This window comes from Paramormyrops kingsleyae, chromosome 5 (assembly GCF_048594095.1).
Source record: "Paramormyrops kingsleyae isolate MSU_618 chromosome 5, PKINGS_0.4, whole genome shotgun sequence".
Lineage (NCBI taxonomy): Eukaryota > Metazoa > Chordata > Actinopteri > Osteoglossiformes > Mormyridae > Paramormyrops > Paramormyrops kingsleyae.
Window position 1 is genome coordinate 12,516,961 of NC_132801.1, and position 26,555 is coordinate 12,543,515.

The 26,555-nt window shown below is 44.8% G+C and overlaps 1 protein-coding gene and 1 long non-coding RNA gene across 3 annotated transcripts in view; one reads left to right on the forward strand and one right to left on the reverse strand.

The window, feature by feature from the left end:
* Positions 1 to 26,555, forward strand: part of LOC111848066 (cytoplasmic phosphatidylinositol transfer protein 1) — a 71,766-nt gene that overhangs the window by 9,764 nt on the left and 35,447 nt on the right. The gene's annotated exons all lie outside the window — the stretch shown is intronic.
* On the reverse strand, positions 11,514 to 17,216 carry LOC140590855 (uncharacterized). Its single transcript, XR_011991712.1, has 3 exons — positions 15,057 to 17,216; positions 13,643 to 13,915; positions 11,514 to 13,317 (listed from the first exon to the last, which is right to left on the reverse strand). It is a non-coding gene; the product is annotated as an uncharacterized lncRNA (long non-coding RNA).

Consider the following 26,555-nt stretch of genomic DNA (forward strand, 5'->3'; position numbering starts at 1 on the left):
CATCGTAAGGTCACATGCGACGTGTCCGAACTGCAGTTTCCTCTGTTTTCACAGAGGCTGCAGGAGATGCTTTGTACACAGTGATGTAGTCTGCTAATGTGCAAAAAGGACTCGGCTTTGGAGCCTTCGCTCAAGTCTGGGCAGGACACAGGGTTTGAGATTTCACTGCCTGCTCATTTTCTTTATTTATTTGCTTTTTGACTTATTTACCTTTTAATGCATCTGATTTTTTTCATTATACGCTTGTGTGATTGTGGACCGTGACGTGTAGCCCCGCCAGGTCCGGTTTGACAGGGCCGACGTCCTCGCGCACGGTGTCTCACGCAGACCGCCTTCAAATAGACTGAGCACAGCAGCGTGCTTTTGATCGCATGCGGTTTCCAATGGCGACTGCGGCGTGCCGTTCCCAGAATTCCAGCTGAGCAGGCATCTCACAGGCCTACAACTGGCATATACGACCATTAATGAGGCATCTCATTATCAAGCACTAATCCTGAAACACATTCTGTCTCTGTGAACTGGCTTCGAGATACCATCTGCTTTGTGGATCTAGTAAATCAGCAACTTATTTACAAGCAATCTGAATAATGATTTACCCCATGCGGTCCGGGGCTTTTTCCTGATTGCATCCCCATTTGTGTGCCACGGTGAGGTCGCCCTCCATCTGCATGCTATCCTGCCACTCAAATGCGCCGCCTCTGCGTGGAGACGCAAATGATCACCTTGCTTTCTTTTTTTCTAATAGCCATATGATTCGAGCCGCGCAGAAACGAGCTCAAATGGCAGCATTTACCCTGCCGGCCAGCCTCTTCTCACTGAGTCTCGAACTAGGTCCCCTGAGATTGCTGACAATACAAAATCCCATTATTTCGTAATACCATGTGTGGTCGAATGATGGATGGCAATCTGAATGGAATATAGCTCGAAAGGGACTGAGGACACAGTGGTGTGGCTCTCTGGGCGGCTCTGTGTCCGTATCAGGGGACAGAGCTGGTGTCCCTTCTCTGCCTTGGCTGGAAGAGGTAAGACAGGCCTGATTGGATAACGATTCGCTCAAGGCTCCATCCCTCACAAGCTGCTAATGGCTCCCGAAAGCGGCTTGTCCACTCATGTCCTCGGCGGCCGGCTCCGTGCGTTTTCTGCAACACCCCTCCACTGCAGGTGGAAGCCATCGCAGCTCCCTGGCAGCCGCCTTCTCCTGAAAGGGGAAAAGAAAATTCTGGAAAGCGGCTCAGCGTGTGGCCCCCTCCTATTTCCAAGCTCAGCTGCTCTACCTCGACCCCCGCCCCCACCCCACTCTCCTGTACAGCGATCCAATCGGAAGAAAAAGCCCAGAAAAAGCTACAAAAAAAAATTAGAAAGAGACATAAATGTATGTTTATGAAGAAAGAGAGAAGATTAATCCGTATTTTGACTCCCCCCATCAACATCGGGCGGCAAGCCGTGAAGTGGAGCGGTTTATTCGCCTGATGAGTAGCTGCTCTTCTACAGCGAGGATTTCTAGACCTTTGCCATTGGTGAAGCAAGGTATTCACTGGGGCGGTTTTGATGCCTGAATTAAGGCTTTTGAGATGCTTGGAAGCTGAATAGCGGCGCTATAGCGGATGGCGGCAGAACTCCGGCCTGGCGGAGCACTCAGCGAGCTCGTCATGGAGTGCGACTATATGACCTGTGAAATCCCGCTGCTTTCCTACCTGATTAACCTCACCACCTCTCCCTCGTGACTACATCCAAAAATATGCCCTCAAATATGTCCTATTCTGCCTCATACGGCGCCGCTCAGTGGAAGGTGACTGCTCGTTGCATAACCTTTAAGATTAATAATGAACTTGAGTTGAAAACTTTTTTATATTTAGAAGTAATTTGTTTTACATGCAGTTATAAATATGGCTCTGGGGAGGCACGACACGGCAGCTGAAGGGCAGAGAAATGGTTTCCGCACAGTGAGGAGGAAGTAAAATGTGGATGGTACCCTCCCCAGGTGCTGAAATCAGCCCCCTCCTCAGAATGCTTAACTCCTGGTTATAAGACAGAAGCATTCTTTGTTAGCTGGCCGGTTCAGTGACCTCTTCGCAGTGCACGTAGCATGTAGCCCTTTAGCTTTAACGCTAACCACAACTTAGCACATTAGTCTAGATACACGCCTCAACAGATTTGGATACAAATATACATGATATGCATAGTTCATTACTATAGTTTGTACTTTAACTGGAAAAGTGAAAGTTTATCATTACACTGAGCACTTTGTTCTGAAGTTGATAAATTGTACAGTTGCTATACAAATTCTTATTTATTATTTAACAGACGTTTTCATCCAAAGCTATATGTAACTGGAAGCAGGGTCTGACAGTCGCTGGAGCAACTGGGGGTTAAGGGCCTTACTTGGGGGGGGGGGGCAACGGTGACATCACTCCATCAACCTTCCAATCAGACGCAGCATCCTAGCCCACTAAGCCACGCGGCACCCCTGCTTTCATTCTATAGCCATTTTTGCATTGTAGGTACCTGGTCGGGGGTGATTGTGGGGTGGTTGGCATAACGGCAGAGCCCCTCGGGTAGTTACAGCAGAGCGAAACATGCCCTTTTATTGGAGCTTCTGTCTTTTTAAGGATAGACGGGGATATCACACAAAACTTATTGTCATTTGTAAGCAAGAGAAGGATTATGGGTCTGGGGACAGACATCTGTATTCTGGTCCAGGTTAACGGGGGCAGAGCAAAACAGAACACACCAAATTATACACGCACAGGGAACAAGGGACAGGGGGACTAAATTAAACCCCATAATTGCTGTCAAATAACTCCCCCCTCCCTTGAGATGAATGGTAGCTCCCGCCCTCCCCTTTTAATGCCATTTAACAGGCTTGCTTTTTTTGACAGGTTCTTTATTTTCCCACCATAACAATAAATAACAGCAGAAAGGGTATACAGTTGTACTGGTGAAAATGGCAGGAGTCCAAGGAGGGACACCTTGAACCTCTCACCTACATGAAAAAAAAGTACCGGGGGGGTGGCTTTTATAGAGTGAGATATCGTGTTTACTGTTCGCAACACGGCCAGGACACATAGAACCGATTGTTATCAGCGTTCCCCCGAACGCTCCTTCTAAGGACAGAGCAAACAGAACCAGCAGTAGCTAGAACAAGCATCAGGTAGCGGCCTGCTTCTTCTCTCAATTAAAAGCGGTTCGTCTTTGAAAGCACTGGCAGCTCGACAGCCGCTGAGCCATGAATCTCCATTGGCTGTCGCTTGCCTCTTCTGTAATATTAAAAGGATCGTGCCTCGATTTGATTGTCTGCGCAGCATGGCGGAATTTGAACAACTTTGTGCTCATGAATTATTCATGGCGAATACACAGCGGTACTGGAGCCTTTGGGGGCTCGTGAAGTAAATGCATTAGCTGGACGTCAAAATGAGGAGTGATTATCTGCCCAGAGAGGGACGTGCGCAGTTGCCGTGAGTTATTTTTAGAAAGACGCATTATGGAAATATGATTGAGATGATACAAGTGGACGGTTCTGTCTGCGTGCTGCCTTAGAATGTGTTTCAGTTTAGGCCGCTGGCACCTTCCTGCTTTAGCTCACCCCCAAAATGCAGTGTGGACCTTCTCAGGAGCCTCTGTCATTCAGCTGGATTCCCAGTCGCCAGCTCCACTTCTAGCCGGCCATTTGAAGGCCCATTGAATGAGTTGCAACACAATAGGATCAACCGGTCATTGAAATCGCAGCAGTGCTCGTCCCAGTGCTGCAGTGAGACCACTGGGCATGGCCCAAACCGACCGGGGAATTTCTGTGTGGGTCTCATACAATGACGACGGGGTCTTCATCTTAGAAAAGCCTCTCCAGATCATTAACGGCCACTCTCGGCGCTCTGGCTCACACACAGAGTGGCAATTGTTTCCGGGGCCCGTGGAAACTTGCCCAGCTCACTCCGCTTGCTGGTTCTCAAGGCTGAGGGCTCAGGCAGTTGCCCAGCACAGACTGGCTGTTGTGATCCTCTGTCCCCCATCCCAGACAGCGACTGTATTGACAGGAAGCACTGTGCGAATCCAACTTTCCTTCAGAGCCTTCTCAGTCTGTAACTCACATTAACCTTGATTCGCAGAAAAGCGATGAAATGTAGGCTGACATTCAGTTTCAACAAAACAAGTATTTGTTCCACAATTGATTATACTGTTATAACATCTATAGTCAATATAAAAGTAGAGGTAGCTGTCTCTACTGTTTGTGGTTCACCTATGTGGAAATTTTCCTCAAAATTGATAACCAATAAGATCTCATGAATGTGTGTAGCAATCATATCAAAAAATGCCAGCAGTGAGACATCAGCTAAGTAGAGCTGACTTGAGAGACTGTAGCGAGAAACTGTATCCCTCGTCCTCCAGTGCAATCATCTCTTTAGCACTGGTGCTGCTAACTGCAAATATTGACTTAATTCAACATAACAACCAGCAAAATTGACCAAGACTAACTTATTGCAGAGTTTCCCAACCCAGTCCTCTGGAACTAGATGATTCACATTTTTGCTCCCTCCCAGCTCCCGGTAGGGAGCAAAAACATGGACCATCTGGGTGTTCCCAAGGACCAGGTTACAAAACACCGACCTATCGGACCAATATCTTGATTTTTAATGAGCACTGGCTGACACTGATATGTTAACTGATATATCGTGCATGTCTATGCTGTATGTAACCTTGAGGTATAGTCCTTGCTGAAGAGGTGAAGGAACAACTCTGTCAAATGTGTTGTTGTTACTCTAAGACTCACCCACTCATGGAGAATGTCAGCCTAGGAGAAGCAAGCATTCTGTTTCTCTGTGTTGTCTTTCACCATACTGGTTCGTCGTTACCCAGCGAAAATAAAAGAAATAGAAATGGAGGGAAAGAAAGAAGACAAGGGAAGCTGTCTGCAAGTGCAGCTTCCCACAGGATCTGCCTCCGAACCTCCTGCTGATTTCAGTCACCAGGAGCGTACAGTGACAGCTGACTTGCTCCAAGGCATTACGAAGGAGGCGACGTTTGGAAATATGTCCTATGTCCTGCATGTCCAAGTAAACAATTAGTGAAAGCGTCACCAAACACATTGCTCGAGTGAGTGTGCTAAGTAACTCTGAATTACCTCATCAGTTTGACCTTGTTTTAAAGTAAACAATACAAACCAGATCAAATATTAGCCTTTTTTCAAAGTGTTCCCAGTCTAAGCCACTTTGAGATGTGAATTAACAGATGTTAAAATGCATTGGTTTATTTAACATAGTGTGCTTTTATGCATTTGATGCATAGCTGCATTAGGAACCAGGATTAGCATCATGTGAACATGCAGGATTATCATTATGTGACATGCAGAATTAGCATCATATGAACATACAAGATTAGCATCATGTGAACATGCAGGATTAGCATCATGTGAACATGCAGGATTAGCATCATGTGAATATACAGGAATAGCATCATGTGAATATGCAGTATTAGCCTCATATGAGCATGCAGGATTAGCATCCTGTGAACATGCAGGAATAGCATCATGCAGACATACAGGATTAGCATCATGTGAATATGCAGGGTTAGCATCATGCGAATATGCAGTATTACCATAATATGAACATGCAGGATTAGCATCATGCAAACATGCAGGATTAGCATCATGCAAACATGCTGAATTAGTATCATGTGAACATGCAGGGATCTTACATCTCTAACTGCATGATAATCGTATGATTCTGATTAGCATGTGATACTCGTTCACTTCACCAACATCAGCAGTAATGACAGGTACCCGAGCCTCCGTCCTGGTATGTCCAGAGTTGCCATGTTCAGAGGAACAGCACGGCTGGGTAGGCAGCAGATCTGTTGGCCAGCCGGCACCCAAGTGTGTGTTACCCATGGATGTATCACACACACAGCACCAGCCTTTAAGAATCCAAAATACCAGCTCTGACTGCAGTAGCTCTAAAGTCAAACAAACACATTCCCGACTGAACCGTCGACTGCTGCCAAGGTGTAATCTGACTGGGCCACAATGTGTGTCAGTGATGTTATTTTTAACAAATTTGATATCAAGAGCTGTTAAAATCTAGAGCTGTAGTCTTTAATGTTGGGTTTGGGCAACATTTAGTTTTCTGGCTTCCTGGAATCGTTAAAGGCCCTTCTAGAAATACACCAAAGTCAATCCGTAGCTGCGGGCGCCAAGGTGTTCCCTGTATAATGTTGACTTTGGCATCACCACCACATATTTTTCCATAAATGTCCTTCTAAAAAACTCTTTCATTTTGACATTATTTTCTTTCATGGTTTTTCGGACCAGGTTAAGTCTTTAATACAGGTTTATTTCGTTTTCTGTGGATTTTCAGTGATCAGCGAATTTCCAGAGCAGTCCGCTCAACTCCAAGACCTAAAAATGAATCATTATTAATTCATTCTGGTGCACTGTTTGTTCTCAGGTTATTGGGGGGGACGGTCTCTGAGCCAAGAGCTTTCTGCCGGTAGTGTAGTGAGAGTCTGCGTGTTGTTTTTGAATGACCACACCCACTGCATCGCACTGATTACTTGTTTTGGATTAATTAAATTTTACCCTTAAAAACCCTGAAATATGGATGGTGAATTATATAATTTATGGGGAGGAGTAAAGTACAAGTATGCAAATTATGTATTTACACATTATTTGAATTTTATTACATGAAGCTATATTCAGTCCTGTTTCATTTGATTATAAAACTGTTTTTTTTATATAAACTTTAAATGTTGTTTTGTTGAGTATTTAACAGACTGGCGGGTGCCATTACTCACCAGTGCGCTTGAAGACAATTCATCAGTGAATCAGGTCTTCAGTTTGTGGGTCAGCCAGTAAAAGCAGTTTTTAAGCACATCACACACCATTAAGCACAGGCTGTAATTTTATTCTCTTTTACTCTCTTATGTTTCTCCTGAATGCAGTCAATGAAGTAGACTTGCTCAAACTGAAAAACGTGTGATACTGCTCTCTCTCCGGTTCGGTGTTTAATCACTTCATTTTTGTCCAAATAGCTTTCTTTTCAACCGTCGTTAATTGCCTCTCTACCTCTGACATGTTACTGCGTCGTGGAGCACGTTCTAGGAAGACGCCGGTCCATCACCCAGACGCATTGTGGCCGGTTTAATCAATTTGGTCCACCACATGTTTTTGGGCAATGGGATGAAACAGTAGAATTGAATACTTTATTCATCTCTGTGGGGAAATTCTCCTCTTTCCCACCATATCTTGTTCTCCATAGCCCCATCCAGACATGCATTGCTACCATGACCTTTTCTAGACAATTACCCAGAGGGCACTGCATGTGTGAACACAAATGTCAGAATCAGTCATACCAGACATTACCGGACTGGTTAGCTCCGTAGTACAAAGTCCTGGTAATTTCCGATTCACCCCCATGTGTGAATGGAGCTGGGCGGATTCTGGAGAATTCTCCATAAATGAGTGGGCGTGTTCATGATGTTTCGATCCATGGTTGGAAAACAGAAAAATACAAGCACCTGAGTGCAAAGAAAATGTCCAGGCCTGATTCTCCAGGCAATGTCCAGAGTTCATGTGTGAAAATGGCTCATGAGATGCACAGACACAGATGCAGGTGAGAGCAAGCATGAGGGGTCACAGTCCCGGGTCAGCCAGCGTGCAGCACTCCTGGAACTGGGGGTTAAGGGCCTCGCTCAAGGGCCCAACGGACATGTGACTCTCCTGCCAAGGCCCAAACGGGCGGCCTTCCAATCACAGGCTCAGGAGCTTAATGCTCCGAGCTACACACTACCACCCCCCCCCTCCCCCAAACTAGAATCCACATAATTAAGGGGAAAACACTCAAACGCAGGATTGGAAAGCGTGGGGGTGTACGGTGCTGGAGGTTTCCAATCCATCACGGCGCCTCTGTGTAGCTGAAAGTATAATTTCAGCATTACCTAGCAGTGAAGCAGCCGATCATAGGTTCCATGGGCTCCCCTTGGGAGTCTGAACCATTATCTTCATTTCACTACACGGACCTATTCAGACGCTCCCTCTGCCTTGAGAAAGACCTGTGAATGCTAACACTTCTTATTCATGGCATAGGGAGGGATGAAATCCCCCCATACAAAGCAGAGAGCAATAAAATACAATGTTTGCCTACATGGCTGGTTAATCAAAATCAGGTTTTTTGGCCAAGTATGTTAACACACAGGGAATTCGTTCCCGTTTTGTCAATAGCCGTTGATACATACAGTACCAGTCAAAAGTCTGGACACACCTGCTTTGAATGCATTTGTTTTAGTTATTTTATCCACCTGATAGTAAAAGCCCTTGGAACAGGGAAGTAATACATATCAAATCATCAAGAGTAAGGAGAGTGTTCAACATTCTAGAATCTTCAAAATAGCCCCATTTTGCTTCAATGACAGCATTGCAGACTCTTGGCATTCTTTCAACCAGCTTGCTGATGTAGCCTCCTGGAATGCTTCTCCAACAGTCCTGAAGGAGTTTCCACAAGTTCTGGGCTCAGGTTGGCCACCTTGCTCTTACTCATCAATCCAGCTCATCCCAAACCAGCTCTATAGGGTTTAGGTCGGGGGACTGTGGGGACCAGGTCATCTGTTGCAGAACTCCATCTCTTTCATTGTTCAAGGTGATACAGAACTTACATAACCCTAGGGAGTGCCTGGGGTCATTATCTTGTTGAAAAACAAATAATTTTCAGTAGGTGTGTCCATACTTTGGACTGGAACTGTACACAGTTTAGACAAGTCCATAGTCACTTACGATCCGGTTGATATATATAACATGCATGTATAGTTGATAAGCATATAAAGGTTCTGAGGGACGTCTCTGTCCTGCCATGACTCAGCTCTGCCCACTGCATTACAGCATAACCCACCAGAAGACACAAAAGCTGTGTCGCACAACCAGAGACATGATTTGGGTTAAAAATACTCTGTGAGCTTCAGCAGCAGAGTCATGCTGTGCACATGAGTTCAGGCAGGGAAAGAAGTGATCTTTGGCAGGCAAGAACACGGGTTTAGATTTTTACTGCTCAGTCTGACAGGAGTGGAGTTTTATGAAGGGCTGTGTGGGACTGTTCGGGTAGCAGGGTCATGCTACCTTGTGTGTAGTCTGTGATTGAGACTTTAACAGCACATGTTTCTTGTTTGCAAGCAGAATCAAGATCCACAAATGAGATATGAAAGCGGAATTTTCGGTAACACTTTACTTTTGTGGTCACAAATAATATACTGTTATGCTCTTACTAGTAATTAATCATGAACTAACTCTTACTTAATACAGTAGTTAACTAGAAACTAAGTTTTAGTTGCAACCAAATAAGTGATTATATAGTTAGCAGCAAATAATTGAGCTCACTGCTGACTTCAGTTTAGTTAACCATTACTTAATAGTGTGCACAATCATTATCTACCTCCTAGATAATTGTACTTATGATTGTAATGAACCAATAAGTAGGTCGGCTAAAGTGAAAAAACAGACATGGGAACTTACCACTACTTATCTACTAGTTCTATTAATTAATGTACTTATCTAGAGCTATATTTGTCTCCTTCTAACCATTAAGCAGATAAGTACATTAATTATGGCTGAATTATCTAAGTGATGTAAATTTCTGTGTTCATTTCTGAAATACCTGTATACATCATGTCTTAACTTAAACTAAATTTAAAATTGTCTATCTTAATGGAAATAATCCATTAGGACAACATTCTCTTTTCGAATAGAGTACAACTTTCACAAGTCGTTGACATGAAACATGACTGTTTAAACAGTATTAAAGGGTTTCTACTTGGGTGGATTTATAGGAATTGTTCATTGCATCAACTTCTTTAAAATGAAATTACATTCATTTAGTATAAGTGTCATTTTATTCTTTTTGTGATGGCTTATGCTAAGATTCTCACTTTGTTTTGGGATTCTGTTCTCATTTATTTTAATCCATTACTGCCAATTGCCTGATATCAGGAGAAGGAATGTGTTACTGATAAAGAGTCTATAATCGAGTTAATACAGAGTCTCTAACCTTCTCAGAGTGTTTTACAAATAGGTCAATGGGGTGGTGAGTCTATGCAGGCATGGGGAAATGCCTTCACTGAAGGAGCAGTATTTGATGGTTAAAATCGTCTGTTAGGTTTTAACAAGACTTCTTTTTTTGCAACTGTTTGACATTTTAAATAACAGAAGTACTAATGAGTGAGAAAGCGGTTTGCTCACATTCATTGCCATTGACCCATTATTTTTTTGACTGAGGCATAGATAAGGTATCAAGATTGGGGGGGGGGGGGGTTAAAATTTGACAGTCTGACCTCTGGCTCAGCGCTGCCCCTTGCTTTGCTGGGAGACACTGCAGCTGCGCAGCTCCCTGCCTCATCTTATTGATTCTTATTTTCACCCAATCATCAACTGATTCTCTGCTCTCTTAGCACTTTTTATGTAGGTATATCATAAAAACAACCAAATGAAAAGTTATAGCTGCTTTTCTGGTGTAATTCGTAATTCAAAGTGAGTCTCAAGTGGAAAACTGTAAAATCCACTAATCACACTCTGATTTGAGGTTTCGCTAATGTATAGTGTTATATAACTTTTTTTTTAACAAATTCAAATGACAAACTTCCTCCTACAATCCAAAGACATTTGCTAGGTCTTAATTTTCTGTGCGCGTGGGTGTGTGTGTGTGTGTGCGTGCGAGCGGGTTTACCTATCCTTATGGGGACATAATGTCCCCATAACGTGATAAATATCCATTTTTTTCCCTTATGGGGACCGGTTTCCTGGTCCCCATAAGGGAAAACTATATTTTATAAAAATTGGTGACTGCTATGAAAAAACTAAAAATGCAAAAACTCTTGTATTTTGTTTGGTTACTTATGGTTATGGTTAGGGTAGGGTGGGGGTTAAGGTTGTCATAGTTAGCGTTAGCATTTTTCCCATTGAAATGAATGAGCGGTCCCCATAAGGATATGTTTACCCTACATGTGCGTGTGCGCGCGTGTGTGTGGATGCATGCCCTGCCTTATACCCTATACTAGGCTAGTTCACTGTAACCCTGGATTGAGTGTTTATGGATGGATGGATGGAATGACAGTAAGGAAGTGAAAAATGTTGGGCAAAGAGGATATATTAGGCGTAGGTAGTGCCTTCCCATAGAGCAGCAGACACCCATGTTAAGTTTGCACAGCCTCCTAGTTCATACAGCCTGTTGTAAGGACAACATCTTACTCTATCCTGCCCAAAGTGGCATTCAGAGGTGGAATTTCCCCATCGCAGTCCAATCCTTTACCATCCCTGACATGTTGCCCCTTTGTGTTGTATTTCATAGCTGCCAAGCTTTAGCAGGGCCAGATCTAATGCCTTGTTAAGTGGAAGTACAATGTGCTTTAAAGACGGGGTTCACTGGGCTCAAATTGAAGTCACTGGAGCACACGTCTGACGCACAATAGGGCTGTTGAGGAGGGAGACCGGGCAGCCCCCATGCAGAGCATCTCATGTGATCACTGAAGGGAAATATCAGGAGAATGGGGGGAATTAGATGTGACATTCCACAGGACACAACGGCCATTGTGACCGTCAGTAATGCACCAAAACACAGGTTTATTTGGGGAAGTGGGGGAATGCGCAACTACAAATATAGCTGATTGTATTTATAGTGATTCTTCATTCCATGTCGCATTTACACAGCAGGCATAAAACCTTATAGATTATAGAATATACTGATAGAGCCCAAGCAGTTTCTCCTTATTGAAAAATAATAAAAACATCTTATCAGATGTCCTTGTGGCTTTTAATACACTTTAGTGTCATTGTTTATAATTACAGTAATCCAGTGTTTTTTCATTCAAATTAAATAATCAGTTACCAAATGGTTATAGTAATGTGGTATTTCAGATTTGCTGCTTCTACTGTAGTGAGAACTGAGAAGGTCAAAAAAAAAAGTCCAGCTTTTAACATGAATGTATTTTTTTTAATGACGGTTTGGCTGCCTATTGTGTTCCATGACGGGGGTCTGATTGATAGATGTAATCTGTCAGCAGAAGCAAAGGTCTCGAGCTGTCAGTTCCGTTTTGAAGCTTTCCTGTGTATTTCATAGCACATGGCTTTTCCTTGCTTTGCAAGAGTGCACATTCATTAACTTCCTCAGTTTTCACTAAATTCCTGTTACACCAGTGGAATTTCTGATGAGCAATCAAAAGTCGGAGAACGTCATGGGATATCCCTTATTGGTACATAGATGCCTTGTGCTCAAAGAAGCAGAAGTCAGTTCCCACAACAGTATTATTACTGTACCACGGTCAAATGTATAGAGGAATGTGATATTCTGCTGATCACCCAGGGTAAGTCATCCTCTATTTCTGTATTTGCGCACAGAATACAATTGAAAACCGTGCGTCTGGTATTATGTGTTCTTTTACTGTATGATGGTAATATATTTTTTGACTAGGAAAACAATAGGAATTTAATAGCTACAATTGCAGATGAACCAGCCTCTCACCAATTGCATCCTGGGGTTTCTGTGCTTTGAAGGTTGTTTTATTATTAGTCATTTAGTTGACAGCGTTCTCCATTCATTTCAGATCCTGCGTGGAACTAGCCTTGCACCTTTGAAACCGTCGCAGACACTTCCTGTTTCCTCTTAAAGGGGCAAAGGCTTTGTGGCTAACCTAACGTTCATGTCACATTGGGGTCACACGCCTACACCCCCGGAGTGTGGCAGAGCCCCGTGCCTTTCTCGGCTCTCTACATCTGTCATTGTCTTGCATGTGCCACAGAAGTGCTGTCGACAGCCCACAGGGAAAGTGTGCAGCAAGGTCTTCAGTCAACACAGGAAAGCCTCTGCAGATCTTTATATTAGTGAAATGCACAAGTTTGATCCACAGCAGGCCAGATGGGCCATGGTAGCACAGAAATCTGGTTATACTTCAAATATTGTTCACAAAAGCCAAAGCAGTCTGGGCTTATGGTAAAGCTGGCATCTGGGCCTTGACTAATCAATAGCTATAACTATAGGTTTTCCTGAGGTGCTGATGTCCCAGGATCAGATGAATATGCATATTTTTAGAAGAGAAACAATCATCAAACGTGTCACCTGCTAAAATATAGACACATTGATTTTGCTGTGCCTTGTGCTCACTTTCATAATATGACCTCAGCCAGTCTAGACCTTGAGGGCAGACCTTTGGATAATTTACCTCAATATGAAGGATAGGTATACTCAATACAGGTTTTTCCCAGAATTCAGAGACAATCTTGGTGGTATCCTGTGAAAGATGTACCTAGTTCCAGTTCATCCCCTGGTAATATGGGTCTGTTTTCTTGTTCACCTGTAGGGTAAATAACTGAGTTTTGGTTAAATGTCATTACATTCCCTTTTTACAGGTGTCAGCTGTTCCCTGTGGTTCTTTTGCCCCCAAAGTATCTCTGCCTGCCTTTATTCTCTCCCTGAAAGAGTCCAGCTTAGGGTACTGCAATTGCATTCTAAGCAGAAACTGTTCTAGCTGTCGCCCTTCACCCCATGACAGGCTCTCACAAAATGAGACGTAAGCATGTTACTTCAGCATGCCGCGGAGCCTGTCAGTTGTAGATACCCTGGATTGTGTACTTAAGAGGCCTAAATAATACTCTATCAGTGATGTATGTTTGCTTTACCTGTAACGTAGGAGTCGTTTTTTCAGATGGTGCCAGTTTATGGTAACAAAAGCAGATGTTGACTGCAGGAGACGACGTCGCAGTAGATGCATGGCTGAAAACACCGCAGTAATTCCACAGAAGTCTTTTCTTCATTATTATTTTGGGTGTGTTTGAGTAGAGTCTCCGGCTTCCTATATTTGTCATTGGCTGCATGGGTCAGATTTATCTGCTGTGATTAGTCGCCGGTGCTCTCCTGTGGCTTTTTTTGTCCTTGAAATGAGCTGTGGGTGCCTAGGGAAGCCAGGAGAGGGTGTGTGTGCATGTGAGGTACTGATAAGGCCGCGGATCAAGGAAAGCCATTCCGTTCCTGTGACCTTTCTGGGCAAGCAGGTTTTCATCTGTAATTAATAAGAGCCACTCTGCTTCAGAACAGACATCCTCCACTTCCTTCAGAGTGAGGGATTATGACTACATCACTCTTGAATCTGTTCCCAGCAAGAAATAGTTCTTTGGGAGGGGTACTTTCCCATAGGATGTGGGCGGGATGTTCCACTGATGCAGCGCTCTTGACGTCATGTGTGGTGTAGATTTGCGTGCGGTCAGATGTTTTGTACGTGACTCAGTATCTTCTCCTCCAAGTCTTAATAATGTTTTGGTAACTTGTGGTTTAAATGGATTGATCTACATATCTCCAAGATGCAGGTCACCTTCTGTGTCAACAAAAGCTTATTCATATGAGTTGATGAGGCAAATTTATTTCATATAGCACTATAGTTTAGCAAGCAAGTCGTCGCAAAGCACGTCACGGTAAATTTAAAAATTACCAGCAGAAAAAAAATCCAATTTATAAAACCGGAAAATTATTCGCTGAACGAGACACTTCAGGGAAATAGTGTCTAAATTTATTAATCGCAGCTACTTAAGCTCAACATAACCATGTCGGCGGCGTCTTACCCAGAAGTGACGATTTTGGTGGATAAAAGCCAAAAGATAACAGAGTAGAGGCAACAGTTACAGGCAAACTGACTGCGAGCCCCCCCTCCCCCTTCCAGGTGTACTACCATCATTTATATGAGTAATGGTGTCATTGTGAAGATGTTGTCTGAAGTACAGGTAGAAGTGTTTGGGCAGCCAGTGGTGGTTGACTGGTCAGCCTGTGATATTGTCGTATCTATAATGTACATCTAAGCTGCAAGCTAAGCAGATTGATATTGTTCACACTAGACTGAGACGGCTCTCTGGCCTGGGGGACAAGAATCATGGCAGGTTAGTGCCGATACTGAGGTATGAATGGCATACATAAAGACATACAGCAGTGTGACGTTGGGAGGCAGTAGCAGAAGCGTCATTTAACGTAAGCAAGATTAAAACAGGCTGGGGTTAGCTAAAGAAACACCGTCATAAATGCTCAGCCTGAGGATGGATGGCTTACGCTGGCAGGCAGGCTGTGTCGTGAGCTTGGGGCTGCACATCTGAAGGCTCTCCTTCCTGCAGTGAGGCAATGAGGCTTCTAGGCCAATGTCAGGTCCCTAATCTGTGAACTCAGGGCCAGATAGTGGTTAGTGGGCAGCGGGAGGGGACGTAGTGAGAATGGCTAAACGTCTTATTGATGACTATTTCGGTTGTGTAGGAGTGGAGATGGGGTGCATTGTGGAATAATCCCAGTCTGTGGCAACATCATTCCAAGGACATGGGACAGGTTACTGAGTGTCAAGCTGACCAAAACTGAATATGACAAACCGGTGAAGAGGAGATTAGCGGGTCGCTTCACAGTGTCATGTTATTCGGTACTGCTATAGCGGGAAGGGCTGTGGGGGCCTGGGGTGTGGCTTGGGACGCAGGCTCAGGAGGTCGCCTATGCGCTGAATCACATGGACCCTTTAAAACGGACCAGTTCGTATGTCTCGTGACAAACAGCTGATAAGCTGTGCATGGGATCCCATCGGCACAGTGCTTGTCCCACTCTTCCAAGCTGCGTATTCTATGAAGCTCCCTGTCCCTATCGCAGGGAATTCTCTATCCCTTACACAAGGAATTCTCTATCCCAATCCCAGAGAATTCTGTATCTCTATCACAGGGAATTCTCTATCCTGATCCCAGAGAATTCTCTATCCCTATTCTAGGGAATCCTTTAGCCCAGGGGTCGCCAGTCTTATCCGCAAGGGGCCAGTGACTATGCAGGGTTTTGAGATAACCTTTAGGTCAGCTGTTAAACCCAGATGTGAGGACTCTTCAGCCAATCAGTCCTCTAATTGGTATTCTAATTAAGGAGTTGCAGCGAAAACCCTCATACACAGCGGCCCTTTCTGGATAAGATTGGAGCCCTATCCTTGGGAATGATCTCTCCCTATTCTTGGAAACTGTCTATCCCTTGTGTTAATTGTGTTTCAGCCCAAACATTATTTACAGTAATAACGTTGGAATGGCCCAAGGAAAAGGGGTACTTTTAAACAATGCACTTTGAAACTCAGGCCAGATCTGCAGCATTGTTTTATGTGTTGCTCTGCAGTGGACATGCATGTTTGTACTACAGCCTGAAGTACTTTCAAAGGGTCTGTGTGATTGCAGAAATCTGAAAGTGCCGCCTTCATCTAAAAATAGTATCATTGCAAATATACATAAATTCATTCCTGAAATTTTTATTGCCAGGGGCCACATTCTTCAAATCTTCTCTCTAAGTTGTCAAATGCAATAAAAAATCTTGATGCAGGTGTCTGTCAAGACCTGCAGCACTCAGTGCTGTTCAGTATTCAGATTAGCTGCGAGCGCAGTCAGAAACAATGCATGGAGACTGGGCAAGGATATGGAGCATATTCCAACGACCTCAGTGGAAAAAGGAAAAAACTTTAAATATTTATTTCTCTCTGATTTATGCGTTTTCTCTGCTCTTTTTAATATGCCTGTGGCGGTTGTCCTTCAAAGGCATTTGCTGTTAGCCCATGCCTTATTGTACTGTAAACATCTGTGTAGTTGCTGTAAATCTGGGGCATTTTTCAAAATGCTAATTATACTGAGAAGTAATAATCATGTTTCCTATATTTTCGGAACTTGAAGTGCTGGTTCTTTGGTTTACACGGCTGCCTAGATGCATTGGTTGGGCCCTGTGATTTTTACCACCTATTTATAACATACAGAGGATACTGAATCTTTATCTCACAAAGTCCATGTTGAGTAAACAGTTTATCTTCTAGATATATTGTTCTCAACAGGCCTGAAAAGCTTCTTGGCACATTGTGTGCTGTTGAAGGTTTGTGGAAAATAAAGCCAGTCATTAGCGTAAATCACAGCCCGGAGCCGGTACTAGTGTTTGCTGCAAGTGTTCCTGTTTGTTGTGGATTTAAAGGTCAGTTCGCCTCACATGTCCCTGTCAGTGGATGTGAACTGGATCAGGCTAGCTTTACCTCACATTTCATAAAGCCCGGTCGTTGACACTTCTGAGGCAGCCCTGGGTCGGTATGTTCGTCTACGGCACGCCTACGCCACGCTTGAGGTCTACATCTTCCACTGCAGATCATTTTGTACTTGCCAATGCAGCTGTGTCCAGTTGGCTGCTCCTGGGTAGGCAGAAGCTTTTTAACTCAGTTTGTTCTGTCGACACTGTGGGGGGGGGGGGGGGGGGGGGATGGACACATTCCATATAAGAAGGGTTTCTGGTTTCCTTCTTATAACAGAAATACAGTTTTCTGTTGGGTACAAATATGGACTTGATTGCACATTGAGTGCATGTACTAACTATGCAAAAAGATATTATGGTACTGAAACAATAGCAATTTATGTGCCATGTACAAAGGGCAAGGAAGATATAGAAGAAGGCTGGTAAAGTATCTGATAAAGCCATTAAGGATTTGGGGGAATCAGATATGGACTGTGATGATGAATGTACTCTGAGGAGCTCATCATATCAGTGTGCACTCTGACGTTTTTACACGACATAAAGTATCACATGAGCAAAGAGCTCAAGGCGTTTATATCGATGACTCTACATGCCTTGACCCTGTTTAACAGCTGTGGTTGTCTGCATGCAGAAATGCATAAGAAATCGCATTAGGCACCGCTCACAAGGGACCAAAAGGCTCACGCACTGAAGGATGATGTGGGAAGGCTTGCTTTAGGCTAACGCAAGAACATTTCAGCTTGTAGCCGTCTTAGCCTGAATCCACACATCTGAAGACCTTGAACATTTTTGGCATGCTTTATTGACTCTATGTGAAGACTCTGTGAAATCCCATAGGAAACTCAGATTCTTCATTTTGTACGTCACCTGATTCCAGAAACTGAAACGTTAAATGGTTCTTCCACAGAACATCAGTATTGACACTGCTAATGGCTAAAACCAAACTCTGTTCTCAGGCAGAGGCACACGATCCCTCATTCCTTTCCTCTCTTCCGCTTCTTTGATATGCTGAGCAGAAACAAGGCTGATCATGGCTGCAAACTATTGGATCAGTTCATGAATTACAGGACATTTGGTGGGGGGGGTGGGGGGGGGGAGCGTTTGGCAAAGATGCCTCTGTAAAAGAAGTTGGGCAGCTGGATCAGAACTTCAGGTGGTCTTCGACTGGCTGACAGACACAGCGTGCTGAATTCCCCTAAGACTGGAGGAGTCAGTAAGCATTGGTACCAGACAGAACATATCAGTCACAAAGCTACCATTTATTATCATGGCAAATTGTTATCGATCACAGCCGGATGGCCTCTGACCGTCTGCAGGCCATGTGTCCACAGATGACGCTCCACCTCCTCGCCGAGAACCCAGCCAAAAGACCTATGGCATCTCCAACATCCAGACAGTGTCCAGTAACTCAATCTTACAGGGCTGGAACTTTAAATCACGCAGGGGCTCCTCTAGAGGTACAGCGGCATGTTCTGCCTGGCATTCCATCCAGGGGAGTAAATCACAGGGAGTTTGACTGAATGGGGAACCTGCACCTTTATGGCTTCTGCCGCAGCCTTGGGCACGAGTATAAAATAAGGATTTAAATATCAGATATCAGTTTGAAGGCTAAAGCCCATTTTCAAGCTGATATGAATGCCAGGTGTCTCCCTTCTAAATGAGGATACACCTCTCGGCACGTTTGATATCTTAATGAAAGGTGAATTCCAGCACACGGTCGTCTTCTGGTCGTGGGATTGTTGGGCACCTTGGTGCTGTGTGTTTTTCTGCGGGGGGGGGGGGCTCTCTATTGTCTGACGCACTGAAGGAAAGAGTGGCTCCCTTGTGTTTTGGAGAGAAATCCATCCAGGCACGGTGTCCAGATGCCAAGAAAAGGGTTGGACAACTTGACTCGAAGCTTCCCCCAGAGAAAAGTGTGGCTCTCCTACTTTCGATAATCCAAGCACCCCCTCCCCTCTCTATCATTCAGGCCTTGTAAATCCAGCACCATGCACCTGAGGGGACATTAACTTAATTAAAATTATTTGTGTGCCAAAATGAATAGTTCAAGTCCCTTTGATGGAGGCAACAGATGTTCAGGGAGGAGAGGAGAAAGAGGAGGGTGTTGGTGCTGCACATTTCCCAATTTAGTGAGCTCACAGGACTTCCTTGGCACGAGTCCTTTTCCTGTGCAAGAACCCGTTACCAAGTGGCCTTCTGGGAGGAGGTTTGGCTGTCCAAAGGTGGTGTTCGAGAAGCAATTCAAGTGCTCTGTTCACCGCCATGCGGCGAGTACAACTCTAGACCCTTGACATAATTTTACATTGCAGAAACCTGCTTGTATTGAGCCGGGTGAGTATGTGCGGACCCAGGCTGATAATCAAGAGACTGCCTGTGTGTCATCATGGACATTTCCCTCTGCTATGAAGAAATAAGGCTGATGACCTGGGCTTTCGTTAAGTAATTAAATTTTTTATTACTTAAGGAAGCATCCTACGGCATTTTATCACATGGGCTGCCTATGGCAACCATTACAGATGTTCTGAAGGAAATGGGGGCTTTAAAACACAATGGGGTTATATTGCTAGGTAAATGGAAAATGAGCAGGTCCTGCCTTCACGGGGACCCATGTTATTACTGTCTAAGTGTTATTTTTCCTTATCGTGCCTCGACGCGAAGCCACATACCCAGAGACCTTCAGTAGCATTTAGAAACATGGGTTTCAGGAGATCTTTCCCTTTTATTTATGAGTTCCGCATCTTTTTTTGCATGCTCGGGACTCCTCTGTCTGCTATGTCGTTTGCTAACTGACGCATGCAGACCTGGAAGATGTGCTTCATAAATAAACATGGCCGACCTGGCGCGTGCGGCGCCCAACGCCGTGACCGGAATGGCCTCATCCCTGATCGCCAGCTGAGGGGTATCGCTCAGAGTCACTCTGATGGAATGGAAGTTAACGTTAAATGGCCCTTGAAATGATGCTTTCCGCGCGTGTCACATGCAGCCGTTGTCCCCAGCTGTCCCTTCACCTCACCTTCTGATCTCCTTCCTGCTCGGGGGTCAAGTAAAGCACAGGTCATGCTAGGTTCTTTAACTGAGAAGTTGCTCCTAACCAAGGCAATGTCTGAGGTAGCGACAGGTAATGGGAACCTGTTCCTCATTGGCTAAGAGATGGGATCGTGCGTTTAATTGGTTGACAGAGACTGTCATGACAAGTTCACTCAGCGTCACTTCTTAGTAAAATACCTAATAGCAAATTTGCCCTGTGGTAGATCTATTGTTCATGCATCCAGCAAACATCATATGCTCAGTTTCGATAAGGTTTCAGTGTCAAGTGTGATGCAGCTAAAAAGAGTGTCTGACCCAATGGAAGATTATTTCTTATGATGCGTTTGGCTAATGCATCATGGGGGTGAGTGTAGTGAAGCACGTAAGAGAATCATACTCACATAAGTAAAGAAAATGCCTGAGAGCTCTGTGTCAATTTATGAGATCTAAGAAACACAATTGCATGTTCTGTGACATGCATGAGAATGCATGGCAGCCATTGGATAGCACTAGAACGTTCCACTAAATTAAAGGCATTAACGAGGAGAGCTATGGAATTCTCTGGCACGCGTCTGCCTCATTTGTCACGTGTTGCCATGTGTAACGCTGGAACTGACACTGTTCGTCCTTGGAACTATGGTCTATGCACAACTGGGGGCTGTAAGAGTCACGTAGGTCCGCATTGCTAAACTGAACCTGACGTGGTCCATCTGTTTTCATTTCCCCCTCATGATGAGGGATCGTCTGCTATGCACAGTACTCACACATTTCCCATATTACACTGCGCAGATGGATCCCTTGATTAAAAAGATTCCAGTTAGGCAGGCAGCCCTCCCATACATGCAGAGTTTTGTATTTAACTTTTATCACGCATCTTGTTACTTGTCTTATCTGTTGGTTTACCCCTGTGATTGATTTCAGGTATCTGTCTATTGGAATGTACAATGATTTTTCAGTCACTTCTCCTGTTTCCTGCTTCTTCATCCTACACCAATAGACAGCTAAACACACATGTCATTTAGTTGCTTCGCTAATGCATTTATCCAAAGTGGCTCACAATTTTCACCCTTTCATTTGGTCGGTTATTATGAAGGAATTCATGTCAGAGTTGCCAACTCTCACGCTTCTGGCGTGACTCTCACGCTTTCTGACTCTCACGCTTTCTGACTCTCACGCACATGCAAGAAATCTTACAGCAAATCTATATATTATTCCATTACAAACCTAAAATTACCTCCGTCAAAAGCGTTGGGGTAGTTTGCAGTACAGACTATTTACAAGGTAATAAAAGTGTCACAGACATGTAAATGCGTGTGCAGACTCACCCTAGCCAGCTCACCAAAGTTGACAACCCTGTCATGTTAAACTGCTGTTGCTCAGGTCTCTACAGCAGAGTCCCTCTGGTCATGTGGTGACTTCTATGCTGCACGCTGCCCTTTTCACTGTGTAACTGTGGGTAACTTTCTCACTGACCTTGATATTGCGTTTTATTAAGTCACATGACCATGCATTGTGCTCAGCGAACAGCTCGAAAAGCCTGGCAATAAATAATTGGTGTCTCCTGGAGTCAATGTGAGACCCGCAGTGCCATTAAACGAATGCTTCAGCAAAGACTGTTTAATTTCAATCAGCATCCCCCCCTCCCCATAAGTGGTTGCTGTCCTTCCTCTCGTCTAGCAGTCAGGAACAAATGGCTAATTTGCTTTCCAAGACATCACATTAGTTACAATAATGGCTTGTTTCCTCGTGGCACATTACACAAACTCTCTGTTTGATAAGTTGATTTTAATGTATACTCATTCGGATTTCTCTGGAAATGCGTTAGCTAATGAAAACAGGACTCGCTCTGGAAAATATATAGATTTTTAGTGCAATTTCTATTATATTCTGGTGCTATTATTTGAATGCTTTGCTTGTCAAAGTGAAACGAGAAGAGTAAGATGTTTTCAGACTCTGAATGTGTGTAGTATTGTCTGATTGTATTTTTGCTTTGGGTAGGCTGAATACACAAATCAATTAGGACATAAGTGTCTGACTTGTGGAGGCAGATGCATTTCAATTATTCTTCTGATTGTTAACAATGATGAGACTGCAGTTTCTGAAAACAAATTACTCTTCTCAGACACTTTGGAGACTTACTTAATGATGGTCATGTGCACAAATGAGTGCTCACATCAGTTTATTTAGCCATGCAATTAACAACAGGATTGATTTTCTTTGAGTTGCCTCTGAGGTCCGTGGGGGATTATCCACCCCGCCACACCCCCCCACCCTCAGACACACCCAGAGCTGCTTGACAAACGATCTTCAGATCTGATGTGCACTACACTGCAAACACAACACTGAAACATATTCTTTTAAATTGCAAAGCTTCCCAAAATGGTTGTCGATGGGCTTCCATGACAACAGTCGCCTAGTGACCAGATTCCTGCATAACACTCAATCCCTCCCTACGGTCTTTCTCCATATTGAAATATTTAAAAATGAAAGGTAAACCTTCATTAAATGGCAAACTCAGCGCGATTCTCGCTGTTCACCGAGAGCTTAACCTCTATTGACTTCCCAGATATTCCAATGGCTGGATATGACCCAGTCATTCGCAAGCATAATTTTCCAAACGGTTAGCAGAAGTTACCGATGGTTAAACGTGTGTAATCAGCCAGTCTAGTGGGCTCGCTCTCCTTGCGAGTAAAAATAGATGAGACAGAGTGAGAAACATGCGTGTGACGTGTGACAACATTCCCCGATGATCCCCACGCCAGGAAGGCACATATAATTTTTCCGTCTTGTGGCCTCCCCAAGTCCCGGCCTGTGCTGCCTTTTTCTTTATTAGTTTCCCTTCCAGGCACGCAAAGTCTCCACGTGCGCTAATGATGTGTACCTGCTAAGCGAAGGCCGGCCGCTTGACCCTGACTTATGGGGAACTTGCAGAGGCCCGTCTATTTTTAACCTGCAACCCTGCTGGCTGACGCGGAGTTGACGGAAACCGCGTCTCCCCTGCTTTCCTCCTGGCTGCGACACCCTGAAAATAGCTTGGGGGGGGGGGGTCACAGCACAGCCACGTTCCGAATCATTGCGCGAGACCCATGGTGGCATTCCTCACGGCAAATTCCCTCTCTTCTCCCCCGCCCAAGTCAGTGGAAAACATCTGAGGAACACGGTCGTGGAACATTGCTGCGGTGCGTCCGCGGCAGCATGTGCTAGCATGTGGCCCTGTGTCGCGCCTCGTGTGCGGGGGCGGGCTCTGCAGGCAGCTAGGGCCCCATGCAGCTGCTTTCCGTCAGCATTTTCCACAAATGCCCCCCCCCCCCCCCCACACACCAAAATTGCGGCCTTGTCGCCTGTTTTCTGTCATTAGCCACCATACCGTAGTCCTCTCTTGCGGGAAAACAGCACAGTAAGTGTCACGTGAGAAATCGGTCAGCTTAAACTTTAATTTACAAACAGCGCTTTGCATTGTGGGAAGGGCTCTCGTTTCTGTAAAATGAAATTTACTGGGGTGGGGGGCACAAAGGCGGAGCTTTATTTTTCTGCTTGATAGAGATCATCAATTCCACAGGGTCCCATTTTCTCTTAATCTATTAATGCAGCTGCTTAATTTTCAGTTATCGTTACTGAATGAGGTCTCTGCTATGACAAATTATATATAGTATATAAACAAATAATTATACTAGATCATGCCAATTCAAATTAAATATCCAAGGCAAGTACATCAAAGGTTAGAGACAAAGACTTGAAACTGGAGATTTCAGTTCCTGGGAAGGGTTCCACTTAAGAAAAGTTGCTTTGAATAAAAGCACCATTCATCTGCTAGACAATATAAAATAATAACGGAAAACGGTCGTGTGGAGTCTCGTACAGTTCTACTCATCTGACGGCAGTCACAAATTAAACTGCTGACTGAATGTCAAAAAATGCCTTCACCTTGCAAACGACAAGTCCTCTGCTTAATCCCCAGAGGCTTTGCAGCTGTTCCCTTCCGACTCAAACGCTTTTTTCCCCCCCAAAAATAATCTGTTACGCAGTGGCACACTGTGCACTGGTGTGGTAGCATGTTTAATATCTTGTAAACACCGCTGCTTCCCCTTGCAGTGAGGGTTGTCACTCGGCACGTTTCTCACGTAATGTATTACTTTTGCTGTGAAGCCAATTTTACGGCTGGGGTTTCTCTGAAAGAAATCGAGATAATAAATTAACGTGCTGTCATGGAAACAGAATGAATGGGAGATCTTATTGCCTTTGTTTTAGTTCCGGCATGCGGCGAGGCTCACCCTCTGATGAGGGATGTTCCTCCCAGTTGAGTTCTGGTTTGCTTTAAATGTCCTGCACTGGGCAGAAGCGGTGAGGTGGGATGGGGGGGGGGGGGGGGCGATGCACCCCAGAGTCACCAGAGCGGCAGCCGCAGTGCTGGATGGAAGGGAGCTGGGAGGCAGAGGAGACCAGAGCCCCGCACTGCAATGTCAGGGTATGAGGGGCTGGCTCACAGTCAACCCCCTCTCTCCACACTCATCAGCTGGGGGACTGCCACAGGGAAGCCTCTCCCGGCAGTCAGATACCCCCCCCCCCCACGTCCGTTAGTATGAAGCGTAATGCCAAGTACGTGATGTTCGTCCTATGGTACCCCGGGCAGCGATTACCCTCCCCAAGCATTGCTCGCAGTACTGCAGGCCCACAGGAGTGCCAGCAAAGGCCCGTGCCCGCTGGTGCCAGTCTTCCCATGCCCTGCAGTCTGGCTGCAGTGGTGCAGCTGGCAGCATGCATCGCAGTGAAGACACCGCTGTGCCCAGAACTGCAGGCTAGGCATTGGTACTGCACTGTGCTTACCTTCAGATTTCAGTGGGGGCCTCATTTTCTAAGGTACACCCCCCCTCCACCCAGTGTAACCATGACAGGTTCTAGCCTATGAGACGAAGGCAGCTCAGAGATCAGAGATTGCATATCTCAGCATCCCCCACTATCCTCTTTCATGAACACGTGTTCATGCACGCAGATTTCTAAGCTTGTATTTACATCTTGGTTGTGTATTTTGCATAGCTCTGGATGTTGTTTAGGTTACGAACAGTGGTTTACCTCAAGTGTGAAGAAGCCTGGGTCCTTTAGCCCCGTGGATCTCACTTTCCAGTGCTGCCAACATCATCTTTCCATCCAAGTTTCTCTGGACGTGGCTCACCCTCATCTGGGGTCTTGCTCCCCGTTGGTGGTCTTGGGCCTCACTGGCTTCCTGTCCAGCTCATGGATGTGTTTGTGGGGGTGGGAGGAAGATGTGCGGTATTGGTGACCCGTGACTATTTAAACATCCAGCTCACGAGGATGGGATGGGACACGGAAAAATGTCATCTCCAAAATGGCTGGCCTTTTGATCATCGGAGTCGGAAACGCAGTCACTCACTAATCCGGGTTAAAAATAGCACCACTTCTTCCAGCTGTAAAGTGTGATCGCTGGGTCCCTCCACCTGGGTTGCCTTGTCAGGACTCACCCTAGGCAGCTCTGTCAAGTGGCCCAGGGCTGATGTCTCTGCTTGGTCTCTCTTTCATGGCTCCAGTTCCCCACCCACTTACATACACCATCACAGAGCTAGCATTCAAAAATCAAGGAAAGGATTACAAAGTAACATAAATTCCTCTTAGCTCATACATAACACATCAGATAACACAACAAGTAATAAAGACAATCTATAAAAATCAAAAAGCCAGTCAGAATACTTATTGATTGCTCCCTAGCCTTCTAACTCATCCAATCAAATCTCTGTTTCAGAACCATCCTCTTAGCTGATTTCTGCCAGGTCCGCTCAACTCCCTTTTCTAATTGAGCGAAACAAATGCAATTACAAAATACAAATGGTGCAATTTCACCACTGTGGAAGAAAACGAACAATGAATTAAAAATAAAAGTCCAGCATAAGTTTGAAATTATGCTAATGCAGATTTAACATTCCTGTTAATATTCATTGGCGTGCCCCCCCAGTTTGGGAAACACTGCTTTAGATGAAGGTGGTGTTCTGTCATAAAATACTACCTATCGAGACCTATCTGCGCATGTGCAGTTCCACCGTCTTGGGATTAGGGTTAGGTTTAGGGTTAGGGTTAGGTTTAGGGTTAGGGCTTTCGATTAGCACTACGGTAGCATTTTTCGACAAGGCAGCATATATCGACAGAACAGTGGCAAATAAATGAATAATCTGGACTGCATCTCTTTCCACAGAGTAAGGGCGCGTCTGATTCCCCTTAATGACCCCCCCCCCCCCATAAAAACAGCGCATTTTATTCCACACACAGGAACGAAAAGGACAAACTTGCAGGGTGTGACAGTGTCACTCTTTCACTTAATCAAAACATGTGGCATCGAGCAAAAGTCAAACACCGTGCTGGAACGGCCCCTTTTAATGCGCAAACTCTGCCTGTGTCTGCAGGACGTGAATGTCAATGAAGACGAGGTGAAGGTGGATGTATTCCAGGGAACGGTAATGCGCTCTGTATTAATTAGCATTTAGCGTGTTGTCCTTTAGTCGA